This window comes from Lactuca virosa, chromosome 8, assembly GCF_052849685.1.
Source record: "Lactuca virosa cultivar CGN04683 chromosome 8, Lactuca_virosa_CGN04683_v6, whole genome shotgun sequence".
Taxonomy (NCBI): Eukaryota; Viridiplantae; Streptophyta; class Magnoliopsida; order Asterales; family Asteraceae; genus Lactuca; species Lactuca virosa.
In genome coordinates, this window is record NC_136433.1 from 19,155,990 (window position 1) to 19,169,238 (window position 13,249).

The window sequence follows — 13,249 nt, forward strand, 5'->3', positions numbered from 1 at the left end:
TCTTTCACCACCACCACCACCATCGTTTATATTATTATTATTATTATTTTTCATTATGAGAATGCTAAACATAGTCTTTTTTGCCTCGGTCTTTTTATATATGTATACGTTTACGTGTATGTATGTACGTACACATTTATTATTATTATTATTATTATTATTTTACGTGTATGCATGTGTATATGTGTGATAATTATGTGAAAATAACCAAGCAAAAAAAATATTAGCAACCGAATCATGGAAAATAATAATAATAATAATAACTAGAGAACTGCTCCCCGCTTTGCGGGGGTCGGAAGCCTTCAATGTTGTTTTTTTGTTATAGTTAAATGGTATTGCGTTTAATATTCACTAGTTTGATTACCACGTTTCTGTCAACAGCAGAGTAAGCCCATGTTCTTATTACAAACCAAACCAACAAAAAAACTATAGTCCCTTTGCAGTTATGAATGAGCAAATAAAACCATTGATTCAATAATGTGTATGTAACCTCACAACCTCTTTGTTTTCCGATTGATCCAACACCACTTAAATTACAATTTCAGTACAATGTAGACGAATAATAAATTTTTTTGTAAAAAATAAAAATAAAAGTCAAAGTAAATTCGCTAGAGACCAAACCTCTCTTCGCCTCACTTCTTTCTGGTGCGTTTCTACATGCCGCCTACAAGTGACATTGACACACACATATGAAGTTTGTCAGTAATAATAAAATATAATCAATAAAGAATGTGTGAAAATGACAATGTACTTGCGTTGCTTCCCAAGATTTCCATCAAAACAAAATATAATTAAAGAAAAGAAAAAAATTCATCTTTTTCTCTAAGACGTGTAAAATTGAAATTAAGTTGAGTTTTTTTCCTTGTCAATGTCATAGTTGTAAAAGTAATAACATAAGCTGATATAAGCGACTGTTACATATTCCCATTGTTGGTAAGTAAGTTGTTATTATAGACAAAGAAATGTAAGTATGGGTGAAAAGTAAAATACATTGTCTATATTGGTAAAAAGTTTCCAGTAAGTCGATCAAAGTTTTTTGAAAAAAAAAAAAACTTGATAAAGAAGTTGGCATATTGTGACAAAAGAAACCCCATCAGAAATAGTAATATCAACATGGGAGGTAAAATCGTCCAATGTAAGCCAAAATACCATATTACACTCTATCCAAATAGATACACAAGACATCAAACCTGAAGCAAGGGTAGTTTTGTCCAAAAACTTGAAATCGTCATCAGGTAGCATTAAAATCAACTACAAGGGCAAATTCGTCCAATTTGATAAAGTGACAAACTTAAATTTAAACCTTGTGATGAAAAATGGTACTTTTCTTCCTTGAACTTAAGTTCATTTGGCTTTATTTATAAAACAAAGGGTTAGAACTAAAAACCCAAATGCTAGATTTGACATAGACAAACAAACGAAATCTGTCAAATTAATTTTTTTAGGGAAAAACAAAATCACATTCCTCAACAACTCAAAAAGATGAAAAATTAAGACCTTACATGAGTGAAACAAAAAATTCTATCCGAATATTCATGCGCTACTTACCTGTATGAGATACATGTCTGTTTTAAAACACAAAATCATGCATAATGCAACAACTTACATAATAAACAACATCAATAACGTGGAGGGTAAAAATGGCATATATGTTTCTCATTTATTTTGACATTAACACTTGGTATTACGGTTCGATCCAACACCCCTTTACCCTTGTGAGAAACAAATTGATCAGAATTATAGGCAATATAATTTGTATGAACTTTGTTTTATAAAATTACATATATCCTTTTGATTCTATGAACACCCAATTACATGAACATCACACCATAAAGTGAAATTGGTCAATTTGAAGTAAACACTCTTAATTACATAAAGAAAATTGGTCAATTTCAAGTAAATAGAAACAAAACAATAGTGAAAACAGAAATGAAACGTCATATTGAGAAAAAAAAGTTGTAAACCAATGACCTTTCTCTTTGAAGCATAAAAACAAACAGCTGGCATGCAATTTGTAAATGACAATATAAGATTTCAAGATAATACCATTTTTGGAAAGTAAGGGAAGCAACCAAATGATAAGACAGTTGCTTTGCTAATTCTCTGGTTGGCAGAAGCACAAGGATCGTAGGTGACCTGCCATTAGCGATGAGCATAGGCGGGTATCCGCCTCATTTTGCGAAAACCGGAATCAGAACCGGAACCGGCGGTTCATAGAAAGTTAGAACCGGAACCGGTCAAGGCAGTTCTTAAATTTTTGGAACCAGTCCCGGAACCGGCGGTTCCGGTTCCAAGGCCGGGTAACCCGGTTACTTCAATATTTGTTTACTTTTGTCAATAAAAACCGCAATTTAGTTCGGTCTAAATCGAAACAATTTGAACCAACGACAGATAAAATTAGACAAATATATTCTAAACCGGTCTAAATAATACTACACATTTTTTTAATATCAAACTACAACAATATGCTTTGGTAATGTTAAGGCTTTAAAGTAGATACTTTGTTTATTTTATATTTGCCGATCAAGTACGGAAAAATGTGTGTGCTGTGTGTGTGTGTATATATATATATATATATATATATAACCAGTTTCGGCGGGTACCCAGCGGGTAGCGGTTCCGAAAAAATGAGAACCGGAACCGGAACCGCTTAAGGCGGTTCCATAACTTTAGGAACCGGAACCGGAACCGCTTAAGGCAGTTCCGGTTCCGGAACCGATAGTTCCGAGGCAGTTCCGGTTCCAAAAGCGGGTACCCGGTTGCGATGCTCATCCCTACCTGTCATAGCCGGTCTTCCTTGAAACTTTCTCAGGTCCATTGATAAGGGACTCTAATATTCACAAAATGAAAGCAAATGTTTTTCCCTGTAGAATTAGTAGTAGGCATTAGGTAATTGTTTACATAATTCAAGGTGAAGATGCAACAGTTCAAATCATAATGAAACCATTCCGATTAATAATGATGGAGCAGATGAAAGAGGGCATATCAAATTGCAAATTTAGGACGAAAATTAGAGAAAAGAAACCTAATTAAAAGCGAGAACTTATTTCTCTTTGGCTGGGTCGAAGTGATGTTACTGACATGGGAAGCTAGACACAATAGAAGACAGACAAAGAAGCGTATCAATTAGGATAGAGAAATCCGGAACCCCAAATCAAAACCCTAACAAAAAACACAAATCTAACGACAGTATTGTTCATTACAACGATTAAATGGATCATGAAATTCATAAAACGCATCAAATCCTTAAACTTACCAAAAAAACAATCGAAGCTGCTGAGCCACCAAACTGTTATTGTTCAGAGAAATTCAAGGATGAGGACCATGCTTGCTTACATAAGGCGGTGAAGTGGTGACCGCCTTCGAAGGCCGATTAGAAGCCGTCGGTTTCCTTTGCAGCTTAAAAATTGGTAGCAATTGAGCATCGGAAGATAGCGAGAGGACCACCGCTGGTGAGCCGCTTCCTTTAGCGTGAGCGGATCAGAAGAAAAGAAGGGAGAATATCATCTCTTGGCAAAGAAATAGAGACGGTGAGAAAATTGTAGAAGCAAAGATAAAGTAATCTGAATTTTTAAGATCTGAATTTCTAAACGATCTGAATATTTTTAAGAGGGTCTGAATTTTTAAGATCTGAATTGTGAACATGCTGTTTGTTTAGAACCTCTGAATTTTTGTGCTTAATTATAAAAATGACAATTTTACCCTTCTGTATTATTTTTTGCAAAATTATAAAAACACCATACAAAATCCAAATTAGACATAAGTTAAAATTAAACAATCAAACATAAATATTTGGCTAATGTATCCAATTATAACAATCAAAATTGCTTTGTTTTAAATTGTATGCTAATATTGATCACAGTACAGAAATTGATGTTAACAGATCTACACACAAATGCAACATTCCAAATAAACTTAATAATTGCAGCAATAAACATCAGAACAATCACATTGAAAACTGCATCCATTATCATCCTCATCTTGATAGCATCTTGTTCATTATCAATCACCTATATCAACCAAACAAAGGATACATCAGATTTTACCATCCACATTGAACAATTTAAGAGAGAATATTAACAGATGGTTCATAAGTTGAAACAATTTCATTCAGGCATTTTATCAAATGGTTCATATGCAAGTAAAATAAACATGGGAAAGAAGCCATAGCTGATAAATCAAACAAAACCAAACTAAAATCAACAACATTTCATCAAAATCAAACCAGAATCAGCAACATTTCATCAAAATCAAACCATATTTCAAACCAAACAAGACCATTGAATTCGATTTTTGATTTTCAATTTTGAAGGGAAAGAAGGAACAAACAAGACCATTGAATTCGAGGGCAAAAAAGGAAGAAACGAACCTGCTGTAGTCGACGGAAGAAAGAAAACAAGCTGCAGTCGGCGGCGGCGGAGGCTGGCGGCATTGCTGGCGTCGTCGGTGTGCGGCGTCGCCGGTGGTAGCAGTCGCAGGTGTCGCCGGTGGGAGAAGATGCGATGGGAGCAGATGATGTGGGAAGGAAAGAAAGGAGGCGGTCGATCGGTCGATTAGGGCAAATAGAAAGCACGCGTGCTTTTTTTTCAGACTTGGTTTAACATCTGAAAAAATAAGAGGTATTTTTAAGTTTAAGAGGTAAAATATAATACGCAAACAAACGCTCTGAATCTGAAATTTTAAGACATTGCCTCTTAATTTTGCAATTAAGAGGTAAACAAACGACCCCTAAGACGGTGGAGCAGGAGGGGATAAGGAGTCGGTGGTACGGTGGAGCAATCCAATTGGCAAACAGAAACGGTGCCGAACGACTCATACGTCAGGCAAAAAGTAAATTAAAAAATAAAAATATTTCATTCCAAAAAAACTATAAAAAAAATTAAAAAAATTCAACCGATAGGATGAAAGTACTATGCATATAGGAACAAACAATTAATAATATCATAAATTATAAATAATAATAATAATAATAATAATAATAATAATAATAATAATAATAATAATAACTAGATGGGGAACCCCCGCGTTGCGGGGGTCGGATGCGATGCGACAATTTATTCTTTGAAAATGTTTATAGTTTGAGTTGCTCATTCCTTCCCTCTTTAACTGATCTATAAATAAATAAATAAATAAGAAATAAAAAAACATCAATGAATCTGTAAGCAAAACTAATAAAGTGATAATTAAACGAAAACATAGGAACCTATAATGCCACAAATAACCAACGGAAGTAGAGGGACCAAAAAAAAGGAAGCAACTTTAAAATGACCCAAATATAGTTGATGGACCATTGCCATAACCATGAGTAACCTAATAGGAAAATCTCGAATTACCCAAATACTCTTCAGGTCCACTGATTGCAACCCCATTCACATTCTGAGCACATGCCACCATATTCATCGAACCATGTTGCATCTCCGACTGTATAAGCAGTCCACCACCACTAAATCCTGCATCACTGCTAGAAATCAAAGTTAGGTTTAGTAGATTTGTGTGATTCTAGGCACAAAAATGTATCGAAACTCTGATTTCACCTGGAAAAACCAGAGGAATGCACTCTAGATATAGACAAAATTCTGTGTATCACTTCATCAATCTATGGTGGTTCTTAGTCAACAACATGGTAACACATCAAATATTGCAACCAGATAGACATTATATTCAAAATAAATTCCATATATTGACAAGTATTTAAATAGAGAAAAAAATAGTGAGAAAACAAACCTTCAGAATCATCATCGAAATCATCATCTTCCTCTTCATCATTAGATCCTTCCATGATTGGTGTTGTATGTCTCTGCCAAAAGTAACAATATAAAATATATATTAATGCCATGTCATCGCCACGTCATTGCCATTTCAAGTCATCAATGCCACATCAGCATAAAGTCATAAACAGAATAACTTACTGCAGAAGCTTTTCTACTTTGGAACCATTGTCTTCCAGTGAGTTTTTTTTTTTTTGCTTGTAGTAAGAGCTAATTCTAGTAATAGCCTGAAAGTGGGAGGGTAGTAATTAATAATTATATAAATTGTGGAAAATAACAAACTCTGTTAATTATTTGGCTCTCTGAAGGGCTATTTGTGCTTCAAATTTTTCTCTCCATGCGAAAAATGTTTCAATAGTGATAGGTTCTCCACGTGGCACAATCAAATCATTTTTTTCAATTTAGTTGGACCCAATGAAATCTTTTTTTTCCAAGTTATCCATTTTGATGGTTTGAATGGAAAAAAAATATCTATGGTTAAAAAATGCAAAACTATCATTTACTTAACCAAGTCAACATATTGGAGTGAATGTTTAATCAACATTAAAAATAATTTTTTTATCAAGGGCAAAGTGGTCAAGTAAAAATACTTGGTGCCTGGAGTAGTGTAGAAAAAAAAGAGACGAACGATTCTTTTCTATTTTTTAGAGACCACGGAAGGCACAATGCTCTCTGGCATCGTCTCGAACAAAGTTTGAAACCAGATAATCATATAATAAAAATAATATTAGAGTATTATAACGACAAATAAAAAAAGTAAATGACATTGCTATTTTATGCAAATGTCCCTTACTTATTCACCCAATCTCAACACGGGTTGAAAAATTGTCTGTAGGTCAACCCACCACATTTTGACCAAAGACTTTTATGGTTATAGTAAAAAGGTGGGTAAGTTTTTTTTTCGTAAACCTACAATATTTTTTCATACCTGATTGTAAAGGTGACGGAACATTCTCACCCAAAAGAGACCAATCAGAAACTTAGTCATGCTCATACATCTGCATTGCGTTTGGAGAGTTAATTTTTAACTTTTGATTCTATAAATATACCTATTGATTTCATGGAATTAGAAATGGAATGGAATCACTCATTCCATTACTTTGGAATATGACTCCTTCCATTTTGTTAATCCTTCACTTGACTCTACAATGGAATGAAAAATTGCAATTTAATCAATTTTTTATTCATGAATTTATTTGGAAATTAAGTTTTGTGATTATAGTTAAATAATAATTTATTATGAGCTTTATGATTTAGTTACATGATACTTCGTATACTGGCAAAAAACAACAGATTTATGATCAACAGGAAACTAATATTACTTGACGGGTATTTATCTTCAAAATACTTTTTTTTACCATATTCAAGGAACTCTTTTTTCCGGATTACAAATCAGGGGAAAATAGTGAAATACAACAGATAAGGTAAGGCTATAAGCACAACATACTTTCACCATTAATTGATTTAGCCACAGAACTATTATTTTTCTTTGTTTAGAAAAAAAATAATGTTTCCAATCACCCGGTTTTGATATCCATTTAGTAACTGAACTATTATTATTATAATAATCATAAAAAAGTAATAGTTCAGTTGTAAATCGATAAAATGGTGAAATGTGGTGTGTTTTTTTATATTTTAACCTTTTCCAAAACCGAGTAACCAGGAAAATGGTTTTTAAAATTCTTAAAAAAATAATAATGGTTTTAACTTGGCTTCGAAAATATTTTAGAGTCTCACCCTTATGAGGCAAGAAATATTAACTCTGCAACTGCTTGTCTAGGTTTTGGATTCGTTGATAAAGAAATGCAACTTTTTCTGCAGCATTGTTTCTATGATCTTAGGAGCGCTGGCTGCCATGAACCAAACGTAAGTAAAAAGACTTCTGGCTCATAGTTCAATTGGACATGTAGGTTATATTCGTACTGGTTTCTCATGTGGAACCATAGAAGGAATTCAATCACTACTAATTGGTATCTTTACTTATGCATCAATGACGATAGATGCATTCACCATAGTTTCAAAACACCATTATGAAACAATAATGAGAAAAGATATTAAAGAACAAAAAACGATACATTTTTTGTATAAATTGGTTATTTTGGGTACAAAAAGCGATTTAGCTAAAAGGTAGGATAGTTCAAAAGATGCCCAAAGTTTACTCAACCTTTGAAATAGTTTTTTTCAAAAACTGGATTAGTAATTTGATGATAATTTTTATAATCATATTTAACATATTAATCATTGACGAAATTTTAAAGAGAGTAAAACATCGTATGTCCTTACCATGGTAATTCATGAGAATGTGCCCTTCTTCATCCCAAACAACTCCTGAACCATTGCCTTCAGGAATCTATCAGTCTCAAATACAATACATGTCAAACTCACTACAACCAGGGTTCAATGTTTGTTCAAAATTACTTCAACTACCCCTGTAACATTAAGCTGGGGGCATAGAGTTATATCAAATATATTGACAACAGAATAAGTGTTGTTCTCAAATAGGTTCATGATTCTTTCTTGCCATTGCCAAGCATACATATATCAATATACCTGCAATGAACATACATTATGAAGGGTAAAATATAAAAGTGAACTGCTTTCAAGAATAGAATTGATAAAAATAATGAAGAAGAAACCTCAGGAGAAAAAAGTAGCAACCCTCCTCTTTTGATTTTTTCTGATAATCAATTCCTAATGAGAATAAGAAAAGAGGAACCTGGAAAAGTGAAATCAAAGAAAATGGAAGATGTCTCGTTTAGATTAATCAACGTAATCAAGCATACCACTCATTCAAAAAAATACAGCAAGCCTAAATAGTAGATCAATTTGGGATCGGAGAAACTTAACTTTTGATTTTACCTCTTCAATATCATGCTTCAATTCTTCCTCAGTGGCGATCGCCTCCTCGTAACATTCTATGCAAGTGCGGCGTCAACATCAGCGTACTCGTGTTTCCAAGACAAACCCTTCACATATCTGATGACGTTGTCGACTGGCACTTTCCACCTTGAATCTTTACAGCATAAGAAAAAAACAAACTGCAGATCATTCAGGTTTACGAATAGCGACATGAAATCATTAAGCGAAAAGATGAACTAACAGGAAGAGAAAGAGGATGTCCGTGTGCGTTAACATTTGTTGAGAGAGACGGTGGGAGAAGAAACCAACCATATCCAAAATACGGAAGTGGATGAAAGAAGTAGAAGGCAGTGGAAGTAACCGTACGTGATTGGGCGAGCTGTCGCACACCACACAGCAGGAGCAACATCGAACCCCCAACCATCGCACCACCTTCTTTGACCGCCTCCGCCTTGAAATTCAGGTATGTTTTTGAAGTTTGATTTCATCTATGTTGCTAATCAAGTTCGTTGGTGATGTTGAGGTGGGGTCGGTGAATGGGAGGACCAGTCGGAGGAAGTAGAAAACTGGAGCAAGTAGAAAACTGGAGAAGAAACAGATACGTACCCTAGAAATAGAAATCGGGGGAAAAGCAACCTGTTTGTCCGTCGCCCTTTCTTTCACCTCGACAAATCAAAAGCCGACTCAAGGAAACTGTATTGGAGCGTTTGAGTTTTGGATGGAATTGAAAATACAAAAGAAGAATCGAGAGATGGATGGAGTCGGTGAGGAAAATCGGGAATAGAGTCTATGGCGGTGGGGTGGTTTTAGGGATTTTTAATCGGAAGAGAATAAGAAGCGGTGGACAGCAACCTGAAAATAAAAAAAATTAAAAAAAATAAAAAAAAATTCCAGCCAATCACAGGAAAGAACTGTTAAAAATTTTCACATCAAATTTTGAAAATTTTGAAGAAAAACTTTAAAAAAAAATTAAATTTTTTTTATATATTAGTTGAACTTTAAAATATTATGAACTTTTGAAATTTTGAAATTTTGTTTTAATATTTAAAAATTTGAAAATTTGGCCGATTTGGCCGCCTAGAACCGATTAGGACCGCCTAGGACTGATTAGGATCGTCTAGCTCCGACTTTGACCCCCTTTGACCAAAACCGATTAAGCCGACTCATTAGCCTTAATCCTATTCGGTTGAAGACCGCCTAGCGATTAATCCCCGATTAATCGGCCGCCTAGACCGATTTTTACCACACTGATATATATATATATATATATATATATATATATATATATATATATATATATATATATATATATATATATATATATATATATATATATATATATATATATATATATATATATATATATGGAAATCTGTAGAAAATTTCTAATATTTGGGGAAAAAAATTTATAAAGTTCTAATTCTTTTTTTAACAGAAAAGTCTTGACTATTTAACTTTTTGAATAAAAAAATCTAGAAACGGCTACTTTATTCACTTTAGCCATTCTCGATCTATTCAGCAAGTCATGAGACCAAATCGTTAATTTACAAAATAATGAGATTTTTCTGTATATTTCTTTAAAATTTGTATATACTTTATGAATGTATTTTTTTAGTATGTATATCTATTTTTACTTATTTACGTATTTTTTAATTTTTTTTGTATGTATAGCTTTACGTATTTTTATGTATTTTAAATGTATAAACGTATTTATATGTATTTTTAACTAGTTTACATATTTTTATGTGTTATTTTTTATGTGTTACGTACTTATATGTATTTTTACATATTTATGTATTTTTAAGTGTTTTATATAGATGTTTATGTATTTTAAATGTTTAAACGTATTTGTTTTAAGGATTTATATTTCTTTTTAAGTATTTTACATATTTTTTTATGTATTTTTATGTGTTATTTTATGTATTACGTATTTATATGTATTTTTGTGTATTTATGTATTTTTGAAGTTTTTTATATAGATGTTTATGTATTTTAAATGTATAACCATATTATTTCTATGTATTTATGTATTTTTTTTACTTCAAGTCGTCTTCATCATTTCATCTAATTCTTACAACTTTTTCGAGTATGTCTAGATGGCTTTCCTACATACCCACATATTTTGAACTTTTTTCATTCGCTTATCTTGAAATTAAACATCGAATTGTAAAACAAAATAATAATTTGTGCACATATGAAAACTTCGCCGGTCTCATGTGGCCTCAAAGGAACCACAAGTCTTATGTTGAGAAGATGAAGATGTGTGTGGTGGAACATCAAAAATTTAACGATTTCATTTGAATTCATTGTGTTATTTGGCCTTATTTTAAAACGTTGTTACATATTTTGTATAAAGAAAAACGTTATTGTACATTTATATTCTTAGGATTAAACTTATATTTACTATTTTTTAAATAATTTTCTTAATAATTATTGGTCCTCGATTAATTTTCTGTTTAATCCCCCCTTAACCGATTAGTACCTTAATATCAGTTCACTAACTTTTTTTACAACCTTGGTATTAGGTTAAATAACCTTTCAAAAGTTGTTACACACTTAAATTCCTTTCCCTAAATTCAGAATTTGTAAGGGATACATATTTTGTTCGCGGTCGATAAAAACTACTCTAGTTTTAACATCTCTAAGACGGTTGCATTCTGCCCGAAGGCATACATTATTATTTTGTTTTTTAATTCGATGTTTAACTTCAAGATAAACGAACGAGAAAATCTTAAAATATGTGGGTATGTAGGAAAACCATCTAGACATACTCGAAGAAGCTGTGGAAATTGGATGAAATGGTGAATACGACTTGAAGTAAAAATTACATACATATGTAAAGATAATACGGTTACACATTTAAAATGCATAAAAAATACATAAACATCTATATAAAAAACTTAAAAAAATACATAAATACGTAAATATACATATAAATACATTATACAAAAAAACACATTAAAATACATAGAAAAAATATTTAAAATACTTAAAAATACCTGTAACATCCTGATTCCCAGGTATGAGATTTATTTCCTTAAGCATGTTCTTCCATTTGAACTCGGCGTGTTGGTAGCCTCAACACGGCGTGTTGAAGGACTTTTGGGCCACGTATTTTTATGGACCAACATGGCGAGTTGGTGAGGGGAACTCGACGTGTTGATGGCTGGATGAGAAACCCTAAATTTTAGGGTTTTGCATCCCATATAACCTCCTTAAGTCCTTAAGGTTGATCTTTTATCAGCCTCCAAACCCTCATATCGGCCCTTGTGAACCCTAATCATCCTTCCCTCTCACATTGTGAACTAGTGTGGCATTTGAAGCAAAAGAAGAAGAAAGTTGGAAAAAGGAAGCAAGGATCTAGCAAGCAAAGCTCTCATCTTCAGTTTGAATCTCTTCTGGACCTTTGTAAGTGTCCAAGATCCGATTTTTATTCCTCTATGTAGCTAGATCTTGAGTTTTGTCCATTTTTCTCCTTATTCTTCGATGTTGCAATGGAAGGACCTCATAAAGTTTTCAACTTTATGAATCTCCAGGTCAAGATGACCTTGTAGTAGCTTGGATCTGGCCTTTAGTCAAGTTTTGATGCCATGCATGGAGTTTAAGTCATATTTCCCCTTTTTAATCAATTTTGGGTTCAAGACATGCATTGGAGATGTATGTCTATAAAGCACCAACCTTTGGGTCAACTTTGAGCCTAGTGGGAGCTCTGGTGATAATGGTTATAAGGGTGGAGCTGTAAGTGTTTCAAAGATCAAACCACATATTATCCAAAGGACCACGAAGCAAATTACCCCAGTGAGGCATTCTCCATCAACCAGTGACACGTTGACAAGTGAGAATGGGTCAAAACTAGAGGCCTTGAAGATGAACTCCATACAGTGGGACAAGGCTATGGATGACAAGTTGAGCGGACTGCAGAACATTAATATGTTTCAAGTTAAGGATGAGATAGATGGTGGTAAAACTTGCAATGAAAGATTGTCGGTCAAGGGAATACAAAAGAAGGGAGAGGACGATTCTCCAATTACGAAGATGACTACAGTCACTTCTATGTTGAATGCAGTAGCCTCTGAAAATCTCCATCTAGAGCACCTAGATATGAATACAACTGATCTCCTTCATGATAACCTGGAAGGAGAAATCTTGAAGGCACAGCCAGAAAGTGCTCTTACAGCTAGTAAGAAAAAGCTGGTGTTCAAGAATAAAGAAAACATGTATGGCATGGAGCATACTTCTAAGCAATGGTACTTAAAGTTTGATAACTTCATGAGGAGGAGTGGGTTTAAAATATGTAAGGTTGATCACGGTTGTTACTTGAAGAAGTTAAGCTCCTCATACATTATCCTCGTATTAAATGTTGACGTTGTGTTGATTGTTGGTTCCAACACGCAGAAGATCAATGAGCTTAAGATGCAGCTGACCGGAGAGGACAAGAAAATGAACCAAGGGACTACTAAGCTAAAGAAAGTCCTTAGTTAGGAGAACTTAGCGGATGAATATAATAAGGTGTTTACCACTAAAAATTTGAAGCCATGTATGGCATCAACTGCCCTTCCAAGATTTTAAGGATGTGGGTTAGCGTAGAGAAGGAGAGAGATTCAGATAATGATGAAGACTTT

General features: G+C 33.4%; 1 long non-coding RNA gene across 1 annotated transcript; it reads right to left on the reverse strand.

The window, feature by feature from the left end:
• Positions 1–450: 450 nt before the first annotated feature.
• LOC145132582 (uncharacterized) lies at positions 451–3,556 on the reverse strand. Its single transcript, XR_013718152.1, has 2 exons — positions 3,257–3,556; positions 451–2,864 (listed from the first exon to the last, which is right to left on the reverse strand). It is a non-coding gene; the product is annotated as an uncharacterized LOC145132582 (long non-coding RNA).
• Between the last annotated feature and the right edge of the window lie 9,693 nt (positions 3,557–13,249).